The sequence below is a fragment of the Cavia porcellus genome, unplaced genomic scaffold (assembly GCF_034190915.1).
Source record: "Cavia porcellus strain 051 isolate PalLab524CR breed Dunkin Hartley unplaced genomic scaffold, mCavPor4.1 scaffold_21, whole genome shotgun sequence".
NCBI classification, from domain to species: Eukaryota; Metazoa; Chordata; class Mammalia; order Rodentia; family Caviidae; genus Cavia; species Cavia porcellus.
Window position 1 is genome coordinate 7,067,009 of NW_026947504.1, and position 22,336 is coordinate 7,089,344.

At 51.9% G+C, this 22,336-nt stretch overlaps 2 long non-coding RNA genes across 2 annotated transcripts in view; one reads left to right on the forward strand and one right to left on the reverse strand.

Annotated features, from left to right (window-relative positions):
- Positions 1-857: 857 nt before the first annotated feature.
- Positions 858-22,336, forward strand: part of LOC106025077 (uncharacterized) — a 67,331-nt gene continuing 45,852 nt past the window's right edge. Inside the window, exon 1 of the long non-coding RNA XR_010041610.1 lies at positions 858-6,196. This is a non-coding gene — a long non-coding RNA (uncharacterized LOC106025077). The remainder of the gene's footprint in view (positions 6,197-22,336) is intronic.
- Positions 16,392-17,569, reverse strand: LOC106025124 (uncharacterized). The gene is made up of 2 exons (XR_001198690.3): positions 17,089-17,569; positions 16,392-16,985 (listed from the first exon to the last, which is right to left on the reverse strand). It is a non-coding gene; the product is annotated as an uncharacterized LOC106025124 (long non-coding RNA).

Consider the following 22,336-nt stretch of genomic DNA (forward strand, 5'->3'; position numbering starts at 1 on the left):
ATCTAGCCTAGGCGGTGAAAAGCCATCGCTCATTTAAATGCCTATAAGGAAAGAGCCAGTTGTGGTGGCACATGCCTGTGATCCCAGCAATCGGGAGGCTGAGGCAGGAGGATCGCTGCAAACTTGGGCCAGTTTGAGCTACATAGTGAGTTCAAAGCCAGTCTGAACTACATGGCAAGACCATAATTCAAAAATAGCAAAAGCAGGGGCTGGGGATTTTGCTCAGCGGCATAAGCACCTGCCTTGCAAGCAGGTAATCGTGAGTTCGATCCCTGGTACCGACAAAAAAAAAAAAAAAATAGCAAAAGCAAAACAGTCTTTGAGGGGTTGCAGCAGTGCGATGGGGTTAGGCACAGCAATAAAGCTGCCTAGGTAGACCGACCTAAGGGAGGCCGAGTCTGCTTCATTTGTAAGTCTGGACTGAGGACCCTGACCCTCTTCTATGTAGCATGGCCCAGCTCCTGTCCTCCCATCCACTGGGCAAACTTATCTGCTCAGTTGCTTGACTTTCCAACTAGATGGAGAGTTGGGATGGAGGTGATGTCTGCTGACAAGTGTTGGAGGTTCATGGCATCAGATGAGTAAATACCCTGGGAGGCAGGGCATGGCTTGGCCTTTTGTATACAAGGGCCCAGGGTAAGATGGTCAGGTCTGAGCTTAAGGATCCCAACTGCATGCCACGGGCTGATGACTGCCAAGGAGTCCGGAATTCCTTTTGGCCCTGCTCAGGAACAGAAGGAAAGAGCCCTGGAGCAAGACACTGTGTGGATACAAATTACATGACCTGCTGCAAAAGGCCATTCTCCCTCAGCCTCAGTTTATTGATCATCTGTGACATCATTCTTAAGAGGTAAGGTACAATGGAATGTGAAGTCTTTTGTAAAGGACACTTGTGGTGAGCAAAAGATGCACATGGAGACTTCCTAGAGGAGGTGTGAGTACAGCTGGGTCCTGAGAGACCACACCACATTTGTAGTAGGGTTGGGGACTGGCACTTCCGGGGCAATGAGGAGACCACATCAAAGGGAGCCCAGGGAATGCTGTGGGTCAAGGTCTAGGATAAGGAGTACATCGTCTAGGAGACAGAGCCAGGGATGGTGCATGAATATGGGCAGTCTTTGGATGTGCTAAAATCCAGGTTGAAGAGCTGGCTGTGGTACTGTATCAGTAATCCCAGCTCTCAGGAGGCTGAGGCAGGAGGGTTACCAAGACTGGGAGGCCAGTTTGAGCTACATACTGAGTTTAGGACCAGCATGAACTGTGTAGTAAGCACTTGTGTCAAAAATGTGTGTGCATGTGTGTGTGCCAGAATGGTACAAGTACCATTCTGGTAAGGGTGAGGTTGTGAGTTTGATCCCTGGTACAAAGAAAAGAAAAAAAAAAGTGTGTGTGTGTGTTCTGGGGAGCTATAATGATTGAAGGACTTCAGGACCTATTAAAGTATGGAGATAGGGCACATCTCAAACCCTGAGACCTTATTCTAGAATTAGTAGAGTTTCAAACTCTATCTATAGCTGAGTTCATGGTCTTGTGACCAAAGGCATAGCCGGCCCTTCCTGGACCCAGTCTTTTTTTTTTTTTTTTTGTACTGGGGATCGAACTCATGACCTCATACTTGCCAGGCAGGTGCTTATGCTGCTGAGCTAAACCCCCAGCCCCCCAGCCTTCTTAATCAGTGCCATGGAGTACTTTCTAGCATCAGTCAGTGTCTTGGTTACTTTCTTATTGCTGAGATGAAACAGCCAGCACCCACAAAGGAGGAGAGGTTTGTTTTTCTTTTTCTTTTGTTTTTTGGTACTGGGAATCAAACTCATGACCTCACAGTTCCTAGGCAAGTGCTTAAGCGGCTGAGCTAAATCTCCGGCCCTGGAGAGATTTGGCCTCATAGCTTGAAGAAGTTCCAGTCCAAAGTTCATTGGTTCTCAGGCAGGGTGGCATGGCAGAGGGGCACGACAAGGAGAAACCACCCATGCCGTGGCAGGCAGGGAGCAGCAGTCTTCCACCTGCTTGTTCTTTTTATCCCATGCAGGCTATAAGCCTATTGGTTGGTGCCACAGGGTGGGTCTTCCAGTTTTAGTAAATCCACTCCATTATACCCCAAACTATGCTAAGCCCATCAGTGGGCTAATCCAGTACCATACACCCATGATCCAGTCACTTGCAAAAGCCCACCTATGAGTGCATGAGGCTTTTGGGGAACATCAAGATATGAGCCATAATAACTAGCCAAGGTTCCTGAGGCTCCAAGGATCAGGAGGGGCTACAATTTTGGTGCCTTTCACTCACCTCCCTACTGGCCCACCTTTCTTCTCCTATTGCTCGACCCACACCCCCCTTACCCCTGACCTGGTGGCCAGCAGCCTCTGCTGCTATCATCCGTTGTCATGGAAACCTTGCAGCTCTGACCTGGTACTGGCCTGGAGCTCCTAGCAGGGGAAGCCAAAGGTAGCAGGGGCAGATGCAGGTGCCTGTTTCTGCCAGCATGGCTTCCTCTTGGGAAGCGGGAATGGGCAGGATGACCAGGATGGGGTGGGCTGGGGTACAGAGGGCCAGGCCTTGGCACTCCCAGTCTCTCCTCAGCTCCACCCTTCCTCAACCCAGCTTCGGGCTTTTGGTGGGAGGGAGGAAGATGGGGACCTTCCCATTTCCCTCAGTGCTGATGGGAGCTTGAAGCCCTGAGCTCAGCTCATTCTTGAGGCTAAAAATACCAGGGAGGCGGCAGCAGCAGTTCCCTCGACACCCCGTCCACCGTCCCCCCTGCCCCCAGCAACACACACACACACACACACACACACACACACACACACACACACAGGCCCAGTTTAGGCCAGGCTGTGCCATTTAACATCCAAGTTTCAAAGTCCCTCCTCTCAGTGACCTGGGCTAGTTGGAAGACCTGAGTTTCATTTCCACATCTGACTAGCTATTTTGTCTTGGGGTAGTTCATTGGCTTCTCTGGGCCTTGATTTCCCTTTTTGTATAATTAGAGAGCTACATAGCTGGGGATTTGGCTCAGCAGTATATGCACCTGTATGGCGAGCACGAGATCGTGAGTTTGATCCGCGGTACCAAAAAAAAAAAAAAAAGAAAAAGAAAAAAAAATTAGAGAGCTACATGGAAGAGGGGAGGTTCAGGAACGGAGCAGGTCAAAGCCCTGGCTGACCCATATCCACTATAGCAGGGCTGACAGCGCTCTGAGCTGCTCATGCACTGGGTCAGAATCTCCTTTTTCTAGATAAGCACACGGAGGCTGGAGAGGCAAGGGTAGCTCAGGCTTTGGGTTCCAAATTGGCCCTTTCTTGTTGTGAAGAGGCCATGAATTTCTGGAGCCACCAGACATTTGTTACAAAGTAGATCTGGGGCCAAGCATGGTGGCATGTGCCTGTCAATCCCAGCATTCAGGAGGCTGAGACAGGAGGATCACCATGAGTTCAAAGTCACCCTGAACTACATATTGGGACTGGGTTCAAAAACAAACAGCAACAAAATAAAACAAAAAGCCAGTAGTGGTGGCATGTGCCTGTAATCTCGGCACTCTCAGAGGCTGAAGCAGGAGGATTTCAAGTTGGACAGCAGCCTGGGAAATTTAGTGATTTAGTGAGAATTTATCTCCAAAAATAAAAAATAAATTTAAAAAGCTGAATATGAGCTGGGCGTGGTGGCTCATGCCTGTAATCCCAGCACTCGGGGAGCTGAGGCGGGAGGATTGGTGTGAGTTCGAGACCAGCCTGAGCTACAAAGTGAGCTCAAGGCCTGCATAGGGAGACCCTCTCTCAAAAAGATTTTTTAAAAAAGCTGAATATGGGGGGCTGGGGATTTAGCGTAGTGGCATAAGCGCCTGCCTTACAAGTGTGTGGTCGTGAGTTTGATCCCTGGTTCTGATAAAAAAAGAAAAAGACAAAAAAAATGTTAAAAAAAAAAAAAAGCTGAATATGGAGCCCAGGGATTTAGCTGAGAGTCACAAGGGCCTGCCTGGCAAGCACAAGGTCATAAGTTCAATTCCAGGTACCAAAAAAAAAAAAAAAAAAAATTGCTGAGTATGTAGCTCAGTGTAAAGGCCTTGAGTTAAATCCCCAGGACCACTAAATGAACAAATAAATGAGACTGACTTCATCTTGGGGCTGGTGAAGGAAAAGCTGGAGTTGCATGAAATTTCTAGGACCCTCCTGGAGGTACCAGGGAAATCTACCCTTGAAATCACAGCCACCGGGTACACGGAAGTCTGAAAGGTCAGACTTTGGGGGCCCATTACTGTGGTACCCAAGCCACTAGCTCCCTAGTTCTCGTCACTAGCCCAGAGACATCTTAAAAGCCACAGACATCCTTCTCCACAGACCCAAGCTCTCAAAGTCCAGAGTTGACAGCTGCAGGAACAGCACATGGGCCCTCTAACAACACTGCCCAGTCCTGCAGGACAGCAGACTTGGAGTCATATCCTTAAGCTGACAAGGCCAGCACTTACCTTCAGTTGCTGTGTGACTGGGAAAAACACTTTATCTTTTGAGACTTTCAGTTTTTCCAAGTGTAAAACAGGTGTTTAATAGTATTTGTCTAGCTGGAATGGTGCACCCCCGTATTCTTACCAATGGGGAGGATGAGGCAGGAGGATCATCATGAGTTGGAGACCAGCCTGGACTACATAATGAGATCAAAGTCGCCCTCAACTACACAGCAAGACCCTGTCTCAAAAAGACAAAGACAAACAGCAACATTAACAACAACAAATCTGTCGGTAAGGGTAAATATAAAGATGAATTGAGATACTCTCATAAAATATGTGGCAGAATAATTGTTATTTCTGGAGGCTGGCAGGAAAGAAGCATGCTCTGAAAGACACACTGGGGGACATTTGCTTATTAATTGTTCTAGTATTGAGAACTATGTTGGGTGCTGGATCTTGGGCCCTAACATTCCAGTTGGAGTCCCCTACTCTAACCTAGGGGCCTTCTCCAAAAGAGAAACAATGCTCATTAGTTGTTTGAATATGTTTTCAGTTCACGAATGGATGCTTGTAGGTAAAACATTAATAAACGGCATCAAGTTGGTGGGGAAAATTAAATGTAAATTAGATAATTAAAAATGAAGCTGATGCCCGCTGCTTGGTGCTATTACCTCTTATTAAAAGTTATGAGAGGTGGCCTGGGTGGGGGCGGGGCCACAAAGGGCTGGCACCTGGAGCTAGGTTTGGAAGAGGGAGACTACGGCAAGCGTTTGGGCCTAAATTCTGCCTGTCCCTGGTCTCTGGGTCAGTACCTTCCTCTTGCAGTGCCTTAATGCTTCTTCATCTGTACAAAAGAGGTAACAGCAGAATCTACCACATAAAACTGTGGCAAGGATTAGATTAAAATGTCTAGCGTGGTGGGCTGAGGCAGGAGGACTGCTGCAATTCTGAGGCCAGCCTGGGATACAGAGTTAAGTTCAAGGCCAGTTCCATAGCAAGACCTGCCTCAAAACAAAAACAAACAGACAGACAAACAAACAGAAAAGGGCTGGGATAGAGCTCAGCAGCACAGTGCCTACCTGGTAAGAGTGAGGTCATGAATTTGAATCCCAGTACCAAGAAAAACAAAACAAAACAAAAAGAAAAAAAAGAAAAACAAAACAAACAGAAAAGATAGTGTCTATAAAGTACCCAGCGGATACTTTGTATCACATAGTAGGTGATGATTAAATGACCGTGACTTCTTAGCTTATCTCAAACCGGACTGAACAGACAGTGCCTTCTGTATAGACCACCCCTGTCAGCACATGGGGTGGGTGGCCTTGCTTTATCATTCAAAGAGGAGCAGCCCTCAAAGGGGCCAGCAGTGGCACACAATACTACTGTACTCTGCTCCTCAATCTGAAGAGGCTTCTTGGACTCTTCTTTTTCTGCACCTGCCCTTTGTGCCAGCCCCCTGGGCTGGGTATAGCCCTTCCTCAACCCCCAGGGGAGTCATTCCGGAGCGCAGGAGCCTGGCCCAGCACGGAGATCCCAAAGGAGTGTTCTAATCAGAGCATGGCCATGGAAGAGCCAGCCCCGGTGTGTGTGTGGAGCCCCGGGAGGTGTGATCTGGCTCAGTACTCCAGGAGGCTGAGCCAGTGGAGGATGGGCCAGGCAGGTACAGGGCGGAGGAGCCCAGGCCGAGGCTGGGAAGTCCTGCGCCCGTGGTGGGCTGCGGAGGGTGCGCGCCGAGGGGGTGGGAACACGGAGCGGGTGAGTCACCACCGTTTCTGGGCCAGGCAGGCGGCGGCTGCGGAGCGGGGGGCGCATTCCTGGCTGGCAGGGAGGCCGGCACTAATGTCTTTCCCACATGGCCCCGAATTCCCGCTCGGCACGATCACACCGGCAAGACGCTCCCGCGGCCACCCCCGCCCCAGCTGCCTGCTTCCCACAGAGCCGGAGGGGCGGGAGGGAGCGCAGGCCGGCGCAACCCGGCCCTCGGGGCGGTGGGGTTCGCACGCCCGAACGCGCCGCGGAGCCCCAGGACTCGGCCGGCCGGGCTGGCCTGGGAGGTGGGAGGAGGAAGGTGGACTGGGGCGGCCTGGCCCATCTTCGTCCACCCCTGCCCAGGCCAGCAAGTCGACCTAGCTACCCGGCCTCCTGGAGTCCTGCGCTGTCTGCTTCCCTGCCTCCTTCGCGACCTCTGGGCCGGGGTTGAGGCTGGGGACATGGAGAGCTGCGGTGCATCTGCATCCGGTGGGGCCTGGGGACGGTGGTTCCTGGAAGAGGCTACACCCAGTCCCTCATTCCATGGGGTGGAGGACAGTCCTCGCGGAGGCCAAGGGGACTCTGTGAGCTCTCCCACGCAGCAGTCCCTGTTCCAGGCCGGGCCCCTGGGGGAAACTGAGGCTGCAAGGGTGGCCCACCCAGAGCTCCCTGCCAGCTGTGCTCAGAGGCTCTAATGAGAGTTAAATGGAGGGCGTGAATCACCTCAGAGGGGGCTGGAACCACCTCCAGATGTGGAGGGCGGGATGGAGGTTTGTCCAAACTGGGCAGCCTTTACCCCACTCCCCTGCACTTCATTCTTCATCCCTAGGCAGGGTGATGCTGTCACCTGGGTCAAGTGGCTAGCTGCACTGGGTGTGGTGGCACTTGCCTGTAATCCCATCCTTTAGGAGGCTGAGGCAGGAGGATTGATGGAATTGCAAAGTGAGCAAGACCCTCCTGAACTGCATCACAAGATCCTGTGCCAAAAACTGAAACACAAAGCGAAACAAAACCAAAATAAAAAACAAATCGGTTAGCTGACTCAGGAATGGGGACTGTGGGGACCACAGGAGGACTCCAACTAGCAGGATGGGGTCCTGAGTGCCCCAGGGACCTGAGCATAGAGCAAATCTGAGAAGTGTAGTGGTAATGAGCCCTGGCTTATGGTAGGGTAGGTCATATGTCTTGGGATGGGGGCTGGGCAAAGGGCCCAGGCCACCTCGGAGATCCCTCACCCCAGACTGCCTGTCTGGCCTTACTCAGGCCACCAGGCTCTGACCACACAGGGTGCCTGTCCTACCCCCAACTCCCACCCTGTCTAAGCTCCAGCCAGCACAGGGACTTCGGTCTGCAGGCCTCATGACAACAGGCCATGTGTATATGTGCGTGCGCGCGCGTACACACACACACACAGACACACACACATGCTCGCACGTGTTCCTGTGACTGGGTCTGTTTGTGCTGCTGTGTGTATTTACGACTGAATGTGCACTAGTATATATTTATGTGTAACTGTGACTGGCTGTCCCTGAGTGGGTCTCAGTGTGGCAGGGGCCCAGGGTAGGAATATGAATTTCCGCCTGTCTATATCCACTTGCTCCTTATGGGTCTAAGTGGGGCTCTTGTAACTATGTCTTTGTTGCCCTTGCCCCATCCACTGGGTCCCTGGCTCCTCCTTGAGCACCCCACTCTCAGAGAGGGTCATAGGGAGATGAAGTGTTGCTCTTTTGGTTGTTCTGCTAAATGGAATGGTCTGGCTGGGTGGGCAACACCAGGGGGTGGGCGTGCATAGATGAGAGAAAGTGGGGGGGGAGGCAGGGCCTGCGCAGCAGTCCCCTCCCTGCTCCCTCCATTCCAGGCCCAGCGCCTCCTGGCAAGAGCTTATTTGCATGGTATTTACATTTCATTTGCATCGCGTTCAATTAAAAACCTGACCAGCTCCCGCCTGCCTGGCGCTGCCTGCCCAGCCTGGTGAAAATGTTGGTTGGGCACTGCCTTCTCCCTACCCCCCCACAGCCCCCCCACTGACCCATGTGGGAGGGGTCCTCCCCTCAGTGAGATCATCCAAGTCACCCACTCTAGGGGTGACAGGGTTGAAGGAGAAACTAAGGTTCAGAAAGGGTTGTCTTGAGCTCCAGGCTAAGGGCCAGGCTCAGACAGAGCTCAGTACTACTAGCAACAGCTGTCCCTGTATGGGAGAGTTGCTATGCCAGGAGTTATCTTATGGGAACAGTATTACTCTTTGAGGTCAGGCCTTCCTTGCATTATCCCCATTTTACAGATGAGAGAACCAAGGCTGTGGAGAGTAAGCTCAACTCTACCCAGCCCACTACACTGTAAATCTTTGTCAGTATGTACCCTTTTTTTTTTTTTTTTTCTTTTTTCTTGTACCGGGGATCGAACTCACGACTGCCTGCTTGCAAGGCAGGTGCTTATGCCGATGAGCTAAATCCCCAGCCCCAATCTTTGTCAGTATGATTTCCAAATCTCTGTCACTTGGGTTGGGGAAGCAGCTCAGTAGTGTATACAACACTTGCCTAGCATGTGTTAGGAGGCCCTGGGTTCAAGCCCCAGCACCACAGAACACACAAACAAACAAAACCATAATTCCTAAATGTTGTGTCAAATCTCTATCACTGGTAATTGAAGGCTGACCAAACTCTTGAAGGTACTGTTTATTTTTACTTGGTTAGTTATTTATTTGAGACATGGTCTTGTTTTGTAACCCTGGTCTCAAACTCCTGGGCTCAAGTAATAACCTCCTGCCTCAGCCTCCCCAGGAGCTGAGATTATAGACATATGCCATTATGGCTTTGACAGTCCTGTTGCTTCCCATGACTGATAGCTATATCTGTTTCCAACGAGAGGGTATCCCTCTGTCCTTGTGGAAGTCTTTCCCGTCACCCAGTGTTTCCCGTTGGAAGACTGTCTTTCTTGGGTTTCTAAAGATGGTTACTTTGTCAAAGGCACATAAAGATCCTGGTAATGACACCAGTCCTAGAGAAAACAGCTGAGGGCTGCAGGGTATAGATGGAGAGACAATCAGGCCCAAGGGGTCATCCAAGTCACAGAGCCTACTTGGGGAACCAAGCTTGAGGAGAAACCCTCATGACACTCTTGTCCTTCCTGGATCTCCTCTCAGCTAGCCAGCATGGGGCTGCTGGCTGTCATGTACACAAATGGGGATGCTGAGTTTGCCCAGGGAGGAATTAACTAGGATCCAGAATCCATCCGTAGGACTATAGCACCCTAATGTTGACAGGTACCCAGTATCTGCCCAGCCATGCCCTATGGACTATTCTTCCCATCTTCCACCAGCCTGAGGGCTCTAGAGGGAGGGGAAGGTGGCCAATCAGCTGACCTCCTCTGCCTTGACCACACTGACTGGCTCAGAGATGGATAAACTGGGCCTGACCCATCAGGTCGAATGCCAAGGCACTGGATGGAATTATTGGGAAGAAGAGAGAGTTTGACCTTGTGGCATGGCCCTTTGGGGCCACCGTCATTTGAGGAGAGCTACCTGTGAACCTAGCAAAGGAAAGCCGAATTTGTACTCAAAGCCAAACACTCCTTACTTGAGTCTCAATATGTTCCAATTCCGCTTAAGCTTCTAATTTTGCTTGAGTTAGTATGTGCTGGGCTTTTGTCACTTGCAGCCTGACAAATGGTTGTATGCCCACAACCATTGTGTTAATTTTCCTTTTCTTCATCTCTTAACCCCAAAGTAGACTATAATTTTCTAAGCGGCATGCACTGAGTACAGTGTAATCACCAGAAGCTTGGCCTGGGCATCAAACTGCCTCAGTTCGAATTCTGGCCCATTCTTGTGATCTTGGAACTAGCCCATCCTCCTCCAAGTTCCCTGTAATTTAAGATGGGAATGTTAGGACATGGTGATGCAGGTGTAATTCTGCACTCTGGGAGGCTGAGGCAGGAAGATTATAAGTTCTAGGAAGAATCCAGACAATTTAGTGACTTAGTGAGATTCTATGTCAAAAATCAAACAATTAAAAAAGGTCTGAGAGTAGAACTCAGTGCGAAGGCACTGGGTTCAAGCCCCAGCACCACAAATAATAAAATAAAATAAGGGTATCACATGTGGGCATGTGGCACAAACATATATAGTCCCAGCTACTAAGGAGGCTGAAACAGGAGAATCGCTTCAGGCTGGGAGTTTAAGGACAACCTGGGCCACATAAGACCTCTTCTGAAACCTAGAGGACTCGGTAAAGCAAGGGTGCTGTGAGGACCAAATGGGGCTGCCTGACAAATGCTTAGCACTGTCAGTCCACAGGTATTTCCTGGGCACTTGGGCCTGGAGCCAGCCGAGGGCTCAGATGTGAAGCACACTCAGTCAATCTCGAGAGTGGGAAGCAGTGCTTCTCTCTGAGGGCAGGGTCCCTGGCCACCACCCCTTCCTTCTAAGTGCTGGGGTACCTCACTTCGAGGGAGGAGGGTTGGTTGTTCTCTCCCTCTTCCTCCCTTCCCTGTCTTCTCTTCCAGCAGGCAAAGCTCTGAGTTAATCTCTTTGCCCGTCGGGGGGTGACAGGAGGTGTCTGTCATTCAGAGCCCAGGCGGTCAGCCTCGCTGGCTAATTGGGGCGCAGGCAAGGAGAGCACGGGAAATGGCCAGAGCGAAGGAACAGGATGGAGGAAAGAGAATCCGCCCTCCCTCCTTCCCTCCAGCTTGGGGCTGATCACTTGGGTCCTCAGGGAGGAGGAAGGCCAAGAAGAGGGTTGTGGGCTGGGGGCTCTGTTCTTCCTCTCTGGGATATATATTATTTATAATGACATCAGCAAGCCTTTATTGAGCAATTGCTGTATAAGTCAATATGCCTATCGTAAACCTCCAATAGTTTTCTGTGGCCCTTGGAATTTAAGCCAGATTCTTTCAAGGGATCTGAGGAGACCACGTACCCATGCCTCTCTGCCCTTCCTGCTCTGGCCTCCCCAAGAACAAGCTGTTCCTGCGTCAGGGCCTTTGCACTTGCTGATTTGCTCCTTGAGACACCTTCCTCTACCTTTTAGCATGGTTGGCTCCTTTTCATCCTTCAAGTCTCAGCTCAGTGACAATTAGAGACAAGTACCTGGCCATTTTGAACCAAAAACGACTTTCTTACCCACCTGCAGTTACCCTGTTAGGTCACCCTGTTATATTAGCCTACTTATATTTTCACAGCATTTGTCAAAATGTGAAGCCATTTCATCTCCATATTTGTATCTTCTGTTCATTCTCTTCCTCTGGATTGGAATCCTCTGAGAACAGGGACTTTATGTGGGATTTGTTGCCAGAACTCAGGTGATGTTGAAAACAGTCCTGGGCACAATGAAAGCCCTCAACAGAGAAGGGGGGGAGGGTGCTGGGGATTTAGCTCAGTGGTATAAGCACCTGCCTTGCAAACAGGCAGTTGTGAGTTCGATCCCCTGGTACCAATTAAAAAAAAAAAAAAAAAAGAATTGTTAGGTAAATTTCAGCTCTTCTATTAAGTACTCCATCCAACTTAATTCTCATAAGAATCTTAGGAACTTGGTATTGTTCCCATTTTGAGGTAAGGAAACTGAGGCTCACGGAGGCTGTGTGCCATAAGTTATGGTCACTAGAAGGAACCTCAGCCCTGTGGGAGCCTAGAGGTATAAGGGCTTGGGGGTGATTGTGAAGGTCCCTGCCAGCTGGCTGCCCAGCTGCTCACTGAAGCCCTGGGTCAGGCTGAAGAGAAGAGGCTAGGACCTCGGGGAGCCATGCCTGGATGGACCGTTTTTGGGGTGCTCAGCTCGGAGAGCTTGAGGGGCTTCTAGTGTGGGGCGCCAGCTGTGCAGGAGGTAGGTGGCTAGAACACATCAGACAGGGGAAGGGTATGAGTGTTGCAGGGTGGGGATGCTGGAGATTTCAAAACCTATTCCTCCAGCCTGCACCTGTCTCTCAGGCCCCTTCTGCACTGTCTCCCGGGCCTGATTCAAGGCCTCAGACAATCCAGCTCTTGTTGCCTTTCTCTTTCATCTCTCTGCTGTCCTTGCGTTCCTGGACAAATGATAGGGCAGTCGGGTCTTACTGCTTTCTCTACCCATCCTTTGAATCCCAGCACTGGGCTGCCTTCTCCAGGAAGGGCTCCTGGATTAGTGTTTGTGCAGATGTTAGTACAGTTCTGAGGATCCGCACCAGATTGTCAGTAACTCTGTCCCTCTCAGTGCCCACAAAGCCACTCAGTGAATAAGGTGCTACCTTCCATGCATCTGTGGATCCAGGTGAACCCACCCCTCTGACTTCCTGGGTCTCTGGATCTTCCTCAGGCACCTCGTAAAGCATCAGAAAGGTGAATGGGTGTGACTCTGGGGAGAGGGGAGAGGCAGACTGCTCTGTGAACAGCCAGGCAGCCCAGCCATCCCTCAGTAGTGACAGCAGCAGCAGCAGCAGCAATTCTTTCCCTTGTTTCAGCCTGGGTTGTGAGGTGGCAGGCATGTAGACCCAGGCATTTCCTGCTGCAGGGCTGTGGGGTGTGTGTGTGTGTACGCATGCGTGTGTGCTTGCGTTTATCACAGGTGTGCACACTGGCGTCTGCTGCTGGCTCCCCTGCCTGACTCCCTGTACTTTCCCCAGGAAGCAGAGGGAGGGAGGGACAAAGATGAGGCAGGCAGGAGCCTTCCATTCTTCATCCCCCACCACCTTGGAGCAACAAGCTTAGACCAACTCCAGGAACCCCCGTCCCTGCACTGGATTAACAGGTGGTTGGGTGGGGAGGCCAAGAGGAGGACAAGGTACCAGGCTCCAGCCTCTGCATTTTGATGTTCTGTGAACAGCATGCAAAGCACATGCAAATATTATGCAAAGCAGAACTTTCTTTTTCTAGTCAACATCTTGTGAGGTGCTCTGCAATGTATCTGAGGTTGCAGGAGGCCCAGAATCCAAGGGTCAGTGTTCAGGTGAGGAAAGGCATCATAACTGCTTTGTAGAGACGCTGCCACATTCAAGCAGTACCTACTGTGTACCTGGCTCCAGGCTGGGCTCTGGAGGATTCAGATGAAGCAATTATCCTTGAGGACTGAGCCCACAGGGAAGGGACAGACCCATTCTTACAGGACTTTTGTTGAGGGCTTTTCAGAGGCATCCTTCTATTTAATGGCATGGAAGACCAGATCACAGAATGGTTAAATTCTCTTGGCCTGGCCTCAGCTGGACCTGGGTTTGATTCCTAGCACCACCACTTAATTGCTGTGTGACCTTGAACAAGGTATCCCCTCTCAAATCTTCTGTTTATTTGCACATAAATTAAGAACTAATTGTACTGATCTCATGGGGTGGTTGGAAGGACTCAGTGACATATGTAGCATGGGTGGACCAGAGCAAGGTGCCTGGCCTTGGGTAAAAGACTCCATAAACGACAACTGTAATTGTAGTAACTGCCTCCCAAAGAGCCCTCTTTCTCCTAGCCTTCCAACCTTTGTGCCCTGCTCTCAGCTCCCACAGAGCAAAACGACATAACCAACAGCAAATCATTGTGCAGGTATCTTCCTGAGGACAGAGCCTGGGTTTGCTTTTCTGAGCCCTCACTGCAGCCAGGCCTGAGCAAGGGTCATTTGACTGATCTATTGGATGAGCAATAACTGAACAGTTCACCTCTTTACCTCTTCTGATTGGCAGGCTGATCATCACATGGAAACCAAGGACTGTCTCTTAAGGTTATCCCATGTTGAGGATTCGGGGTCCTGGAATAACAGGGAGCCCAGTTAGTTCTGTGAGCTATGTGGACTGGGCTGGTCCCTTCCCAAGGCTGACTTCCACCTTGGAACTGCCCTCCCATGCTGGGAGGAGTCATGGGAAGGGAGGAGTTTCTGCCCTCAGACAGGAAAGCACACACCTGGAGGTGGGGTGGGCGGAAAGGCTAGAGGAAGATTCTGGTGCAAAGAGGCAGGTGTGTGGAGGTGGGTGGGGTAGCAACAACACACCGTGTTTTTCTTTCTTTTTTGTTTTTTTGATGCAGGGTCTTGCTGTATAGTTCAGATTGTCCTTGAAATTATGTAGCCCAGGCCGACCTTGTAGTCTTGGTGATTCTCCTTTCTCAGCCTCCCAAGTGCTGGGATTAGAGGCGTCCACCACCACACCAAAATTTTTGAGCATCCACTTTTTTTTTAAAACCATGTTCTGTGCTAAACACTTTCCACATGTTACATCATACTCCAATTCAAACTTCACAGTGACAATCTGGATGATCACACAACTTTTTTTTTTTTTTTTTTTTTTTTGCTTTTAAATGCTTGAGGAAATCGATTGAGATGCTTACCCAAGGTCACTCAGATAGTTTGCTTGCTTATTTAAAACAGGGTCTTGCTATGTAGCTCGGGCTGGCCTTGAACTCACTGTGCAGCCTAGCCTGGCCTTGAACTCAAAGCATGATTTTCCTTCCTTGAATGCTGGAATTACAGCTGTGCACCACCACACCCAGCTTCCTGATGCATTTTACAAGCCCTGATCCCTCACCAGCTTTGCAAGACCCTGTCCTATATGCAGCCCTCTGGGCCTATGGTCATGCCCACAAAGCCCTCAACTTGCCAGGTAAGGCCTTCAAAGCTTGGAGCCTTTACCTGAGCTGTGCCCCTACCAAGTAGACTGACCCTCTATCCTTTGTTCAGTTTATTCTGGCCAGTTCATCAGGCCTCAGTTCAATCTCACCTCAGAGAAACCTATTTTAATGTCTTCTTGGCTCCTCCAACTCTCTCCAGTGATCTTGTTCAACTATTTGTTTACTTGATTATGGGGCTGCCTCCCTGAGCTAGACTGTTTTCTCTAGGCTGGGAACAAGACTATTTGTTCCTTGGTGTCCCCTGTTTAAATAATACCTAGTACTTAGTAGGCACTCAATAAATAGCTGAGATAATATATGCTCGGTGTGATCTGAATCAAGAAGTCCAAGTTTCTCTCTGCCTCAGTTTCCTTTTTCTTGTGGCCTATTCTCCCAGCTTCCCCCAAAGGCTTCATTCAGATGAGATCAGGGATGGCATAAGCTCCCTCCGGGAGAGGGAGGGCACGATGCCCAACTAGGGAGGTCAGTGCAGGAGGCAAAGAGTCGAAGATTATCTTAGTCAGACCCTTGCCCCGTGCAAGGCATCCCAGACCCCAAGGGGAAGGTGCATAACTCCTTCCTAGGGTGGGAAGCTTCTCCCCGCGGGGCCTCCTCTTCCCCCCTCCCCGGGGAGGCAGGTGGAGCAGCGTCCTCATCTTTGTTCCCATCTGGAGCGCGTTTGGCGCGGCGTGGCGGGGGCGGGGCTGCGCCCCCGCGGTGCCCAGAGAGACGGGCCCGCCCGCTTATCTGATCTGCGGCTAATTGAAACTCCCTGCTCGCGAAGGTCAGCTCGGTCCCTTGACAGCTGCCGAGCCGAGCCGGGCCGGATGGAAAACCCGGGCTGTGCAGGGCCCGGCAGGGCGCGGGGGGGAGGGGTTGTGGGGGCCGACCGCGCCGCAGTAGACAAAGGCGGCCCCTCCCGCCGGGCGTGCGCTGCTGGGGGTCGCCAGAGGTAGCGGCCTTGGTCCTCGCCCGCGGGGCGCTCCAGCCGGGTCACACGGCCTAAGGCTACAGAGGAGGGGGGCGCCCTTAATCCCTAAGCGCCCGCTCCCACGCCTGGGCCCCGTCTGGGGTCTCTGGGAGAGTCACCCCCAACTTCCTGCCCCCACCCCGCCTCCACGCCCCGGCTCTGAGACTTCCTGCCTCCCCGGCTCCGGGCAGCTCAGGCTGTGGGAAGCTGATGGGGCGGGGGCGGTCCGGTTCCCCTCCCCCTGCGCACTGGACGGGGCGCTGGGGGTCCGGGAGGAAGTGTTCGCGGTGGGGGGCACGGCCGGGTCCCGGGGCCGCCATCCGGTGGGGCAGGTGCGGCCTCAGTTCTAGCACTGACGGCAGGCTGGCCTGTTGCTAATGGTGCTGGGGCGAAAGAGGTGGTGAGGACGCCCGCGGGGGGCCCCGGGTTTCCAGGGTTCCGGGTGTGGACGTGGCTAGCGCTGCAGACACTAGCCCCGCCTACCTCGCCCCAGGCGGGTCCTGGTCCTGTGCCTTGCGCGTGCGCGTCCGCTCACCTGCAGCCTGTGCGCCTAGGCAGCGGTGCGGGACGCTTCTGGGTGCGTAACTCGTAGCCTCCCGGCTGAGCGTGCCCCCTTAAATAAAGCTTGCTGGACTTGGACTTTCCCAGCCATGAAAAAATAGCCCAGACCGCAGATCTTCATAAGCACTTGTCAAACACTGTGTTGAGCGTTAAACATACTTTGAATCAATTTAAATATCAGTTCCATTTTGGTGACAAGTAAACTGAGGCGCAGAAAGACTGTGACGTTGCTAAAGTCAGAGCTAATAAGCTGCCAGGGCAAGACTCGGCTCTGACGCCAGAGCCAGCCTACTTAGCTACGGGTGGTCTTGGCAAGAGCTCTAGAGTCGCGCGCCAGTATAGGTCGATTCCCTAGGGCATCCAGAAGTGCAGAGAGCCTTTCTGCGGCGTCTTGTCGCACATGTTCCCATCTTGGGGTTGGGCACGTGTTTCGTGGCGCAGTCCCGCGTGCTGAAGCCCGGGGACAGAGGCATAGTTTAGTGCACTGGTACCCAGGTGCGATATTCCCGGTTGGGACCGGGCACAGTCATATGGCCGGGACCGCAGCCTTCTGCAGGGCGGAGCGGGGGCGGAGAACTCAGAGCTGAGTCCACGCGGGCCACGGCGCCTGGGAGGCCGCAATCCGGGCGCCTGCAGCCGGCGAGGCGCGGGGTGACGCGCGGGGGCCCAGCTACCGTGACCTCCTCCGCGGTTGCCATGGAGACCGTGCACTATAAATAAAAAAAAAAAGAGGAGGAATTTCAAACCCGTTTTCTACGGTGCTTGGCGGGAGGGGGGAGGAAAGCTCTCTTTGAATCGAGTTTCCCATTTCACCTTCCCAGGCGGCAGGAGCGCTTCCCCCGCAGCCCAGCCGGGAAATGCCGCCCCTCACACCGCGTGGCGCCCCCGGAGGAAGCTAATTAGCGCAGCCCAGGGAGCTGGAGACAGGGGACCTGGCCCCGGGGGTCTAGAGCCCGTCTTTTGTGGGGAGGGGAAAGCACCTATAAATTGCCCCCTCCCCCAGTCTCCCTAGGCCCGCGCGCAGCCCGGCGCGGGCCGGGGCACCGGGCGCAGGCGGGAGGTCGCATCTGCAGCTTTGGCGCAATGAATCAGGCGCGGCGGCCGTCGCCGCCGCCACCGCCGCCGCCGCCGCCGCCGAGCGCGTCTGGCATCCGGAGTCTCCCGGGATCGAAAATAATTTGGGCAAAGCGGTGGGAGGTGTGTGCGCGCGCTCAGAGGGGAGGGCGGGGGAGCAGGCCGGGCGGGGTGCGCCGGGCGGGGGGAGGTGCCATGCGACAGCCCCGCTGTGGTGAGAACAGAGTTGACACTTCTTTCCTTTCCACTTACTGCGGCAAGTACCGCGGGGAAGCTTAACCCTCTCGCTGCTTGGAGGTTAGGGGTGGTGCGAGCGCCCTCCTGAGGGCGCACCGCGCCGAGGACTCGGTGTGCAGACTCTGAAGATAGGTCTTTATGGCCCACTGGGTCCGCCGCTTGGCCTCCCTTCGGATATGCCGCGGGGAATCCTTCCTGGGGCTTTTCTTAGTACCCTCTTTCGCTTTCCCCAGATCTGGTTAGCGTCAGCCACAGGGACCTCAGTGTCCCCACTTGGGCAAAACAGTCCAGGGTTCTTCTGACGCAGCCTTCCTGTCTGGCGACCCTGGTTTTATGATCCTCTGGCTTGGGCCAGGGCGGCGCACAGACCAGGGTGAGGGACGCAGCGAAGCGGGTGCAGGAGTTACAGGCGACCCTCCTATCCTCCTGCCAGCGTCTGCGCGCTCTTCATCAAAATGGCTGGGTTCCTGTTTTTGCCTCTGGGGGCAGAAATGTCACCACCGCTGCATTAAAGCAAGCTGGGCGGGAACTGGGCTTGGAGTTAGGAGCTGGTGCTCAGCCCTGCCAAGCTGCCTGCCTCAGGGGGAAGCGGGTGGGCTAGCTGTCCAGTTGGCCTGGCTGGGGTCAGCCTTTGTCTGTGAGGGGCTCCTCTCTTCCTACCCGTGTAGCTGGCTACTGCCTTCCTCCCCACAAGTTGCATAGGTTGCCCCCCCCCCCTCAAGTTTTGTGACAAGCAGTCGGAGCAGTTAATACCTTTGTACCTGGTTGGTTTAGGGACAGTAGGGGAAGATTAAGGGGGAGGGTACTCATTTCTTCTTCCTCACCTGTAATTGGCAACACCCCTGGCATTCATGGATCTTATATTGGTATTGCTCTTTGGTGAGGAAGGAGTGGTAGCCGGGCCTCAGAGCACCCTCAGACTTAAAACCTGAAGTTTCTCCCAGGAGGGCTTGGGAGAGAATAGTGGGTCCCATATTCTCCTAGCTTCTTTCAGTACAAGGGATGCTATCACCCCAGGAATTTTCAGACTACTCCCCCTAGTGAGCATGCAAATAGGAGGAGGCCATGTATAGAGTCCCCTTCAGTGGATCTGGTGTGGTCCTGCCATCTACATGCTTCACCAGACTTGAAGGGTGGCCCTGGGCCTCCCTCTGAGAGGCTTGCTGGGGTTCTCCCTGAGAGGAGAGGTCATGGGATCTAGTACATCACTGCCTAAACTGGGGACACTGAGAGAAAAGGGACTGTCTGGAATTCCTCGTAAGCACACTGTGGTTAAGAGTTTGGGCTCTGTCTTGGTGTAGTGGTGCATGCCTGTGATCCTAGTAATTCAGAAAACTGAGACAAGAGGATCAGATTTCTAGCCTAACCTGGGCAATTTAGGGGCTTAAACCTGTCACAAAATAAAAAATAAAAATCAGGCTGGGGATGTAGCTCCAAAGGCTCTGAGTTTCATCACCAGTACCTCTCCACCACCAAAAAAAAAGTCTGGGCTCTGGATTTGGGTGATCATGCTTGAATACACTTTGAGGGGCCTATTCCTGTCCCCTAAATACTGCACTGCCAGTGAATTGCAGGCTGGAGGTACTTGCCTAAGCTGTCTGCTGCCATGGTTTCCTCAGTTACAAAATCTGGGTAACACTGATGGTCCCCAACCCCACTGAAACAATTTGTGGCTTCGATGGAACAATACATGACAAGTGCATTGTGTAGCTGCGGAAACTTATCCAGTAAATGTGTGCTTTGTTGCACTGCATCACTATGAAAGCCAGGGCTTGAACTAAGGGTTATGGTTTGGACACTAGTTTTGCGGGGCTAAAGAAAATTTGGCTCATCTGTCTCCGGTTCCCCACCAAGGGGCCTGGGCGGGATCGGTTCTCCAAAGGGAGGTCTCCTCTGTGGGTCCACACTACCCACCTCAAGCCTTAGTGTCTAGGTTTTTTTTTTTTTTTTTTTTTTTTTACCCGTACCAGGGATTGAACTCACGACCACACTCTTGCAAGGCAGGCGCTTATGCCACTGAGCTAAATCCCTGGCCCCAGTGTCTAAGGTCTTTTTTACCCTTGGATTAAGAACTGTTCCTTCGCTGCCTTGCAAGCAGGTGGTCGTGAGTTTGATCCCTGGTACCGATAAAAAGAAAAAAGAAAAAAAAAAGTGTAAAAAAAAAAGAATTGTTCCCTGAGACAGGGGTTATAGTTCAGTAGCATAAGCGCCTACCTGGCAAGCACAAGGATCTTGAGTTTGATTCCCAGTGTCTCCCCTCCCCAAAAAAAGAGTTCAAGAATTGCTCCCTCACAGCTGTAATGTGGCTTGCTTACTTCTTGAGGGCTTCTAGACCCATGCCCAACCTCACTTCTTTGTCACATATCAGGTTCAATAATGGCAAGAAAGAAGCCCCAGTAACTTAGCTCTTTGCCCTTCAAATGGTGGAGGGACAAGGATTGTTGATGTTGAGAATTTGTGGGAGAAGAATGGAACACCTGTGATCCTAGCACTTGGGTGGTTGAGTTGGGGGCTTACTATGGGTTTGAAACCAGCCTGAACTACGTAGTGAGACTTTGTCTAAAAAAGGGGGGGGGGCTGGGAATTTAGCTCACTGGCATAAGCACCTGGCTTGCAAGCGTGTGGTTGTGAGTTCCATCCCTGGTACTGGTAAAAAAAAAAAAAAGTATAGAATGCCTAAATTGTGTGTGAACTTGAATGTAGGGCTGACTGATTCATTCAGGGTTTAGGGGACTTCTGGTTTCTGGTGTCGTACTGGGAGTGTGGTCAGAATGCAGGAAGGACTTCCTGGAAACCACAACTTTGCACTGGGAAGGATTCTGAGCGGGGGAGCAGATCCTTGGGCACAGGTGCATTCCACCTCACTGAGGCTGACGTGTGGCTATGATGACCTCTGAGAGCTCCTTGAGCTGTAGAGGGCACCAGCTCGGTTCTGTTCTCACTTGCGTTTGCCTGTACCTCTACCCACCCTCACCCAGGTTCACACTGGGCTGTAGGTTCTCCTGCCCCCACTTGTAATTCACATATACACTTGATACCGTGTCACATACACAACACACATGCATACCTGTGTGTGCATGATACACAGGTATTCCCTTGAGCAGCCAGATGCACATTAACTATCACACAGTACTATGTACACTTACTGTCACAGATATCCTGATGCATCTATGCACACATTAACTCCATGTACACACTCAGTGACACGTGTGCATAGGTGGGCAAAGCCATTTGCTCTTCCATCAGTAAATTTGTGTCTTCAGACTGTCTGTCTCCCATGAGGGTAGGTCTGTCTTTGCTTATTGCAAAGTTCCCCTGAGAGAATGAGATTTGTTCACGCGCCTGATGCCCTGGAGTTGGACAATATAGTATCATGTAGAAAAAGAATGGTGAACAATAAGTCCAATAGTAAATGCAGCCATCATTTACTGAGTATTTTTGGTGTGCCTAACTCTGTGCTACAGGTAGCAGTTCATTTGGCCTCGTGCTGATCATGAGGCAGGTATTGGTGATTCCTGTTTAGGCTTCAAGAGATACCGTTGTGGGACAAGACGATGATGATGATGATGATAAAGGTCATATTTACTGAGCACTTCCTGGGCCTCCCGAATGCCTAAGTGTTCTTTTCTTTTTCTTTCTTGCTTTTTTATTTTATTTTATTTTTTTAAAGAGACAGGATCTCAGCCAGTTGAGGCAGCACACACCTGTAATCCCAGCACTCTGGGGGTTTGAGGGAGGAGGATCACAAATTGAAGCCAAGCCTGGGCAGCGTAGTGGTTTAAGACCCTATCTCAAAGCTCAGTGTTGGCTAGGGATGTAGCATAGTGGCACAGCACCTGCCTGGCAAGCTCAAGGTCTTGAGTTTGATTCCTGGTACCAAAAAACAAAGCTCAGTGTGAAGGCCCCAGGTTCATTCTTGAAAAAGAAGGAGGGAAGAAAGCTGGGAGGGAGAGAGAGAAAAAGGAGAGTCTTGCTATGTTTTCTAGCCTCCTGAGAAGCTGGGACTGTATGTCTGTGCCCCACTCTGAGTACATTCTTTATTCAATTATTTAATGCTCCTACAAAAATTTCTGTGAGTCTAAGACATTCTTTCCATTTTATAAATAAAGAAACAGACTGAGTGAGGTGCACTTGGCTAGGGGTCACCCAGTGAGGAAATGGGGCAGTACAGGTTTGAGCCCATTCTAAGGTGTCTACACAGTTCTGGGTGGGTGAAGATGGGTCGGGGCTGGGAGGGCGGGGCTGGGAGTGAGGACTCTGCTGTCGCCTGTAGTGGTTTGGTTCTGGGTCCCCATCTGCTGAGCCCACACCCAGGCCTCAAAGGTGACGGCTGAATGGTGTCCCTCATCAAGATGAATCAGGCGGCTGCCTCTGGACTCTGGGAGGATTGGAGTCATTCTTGTTTTACTGAAGAAGCTACTGAGACCCAGGGAGTTGGTGCCAGTCCCTGAAGCAAGTGGGTAGGCCCTACAGATCTCAGGTGCAGGGTGACAGTCTTCATTTCGATGTTCTTTCTGCTAAGGACAGTACAGGTGTCCTCAGGTCGTTTTACCCTTGGGTTGCAGAAGTGTTACTGAAGGCCAGGTTGGGTTTAGATCCAGAGAACCAGCTCCTGAGAACAACAGGGACACTAACAGCTGGCCATATTGAGCATTCACTTTGTGCCAGACATGATGGGTGCTGTGTGCAGCCCCAGAACCCTTAACACAGAACTCCCAGCCCCCACTGTCCACCAGCTTGGAAAGGCACA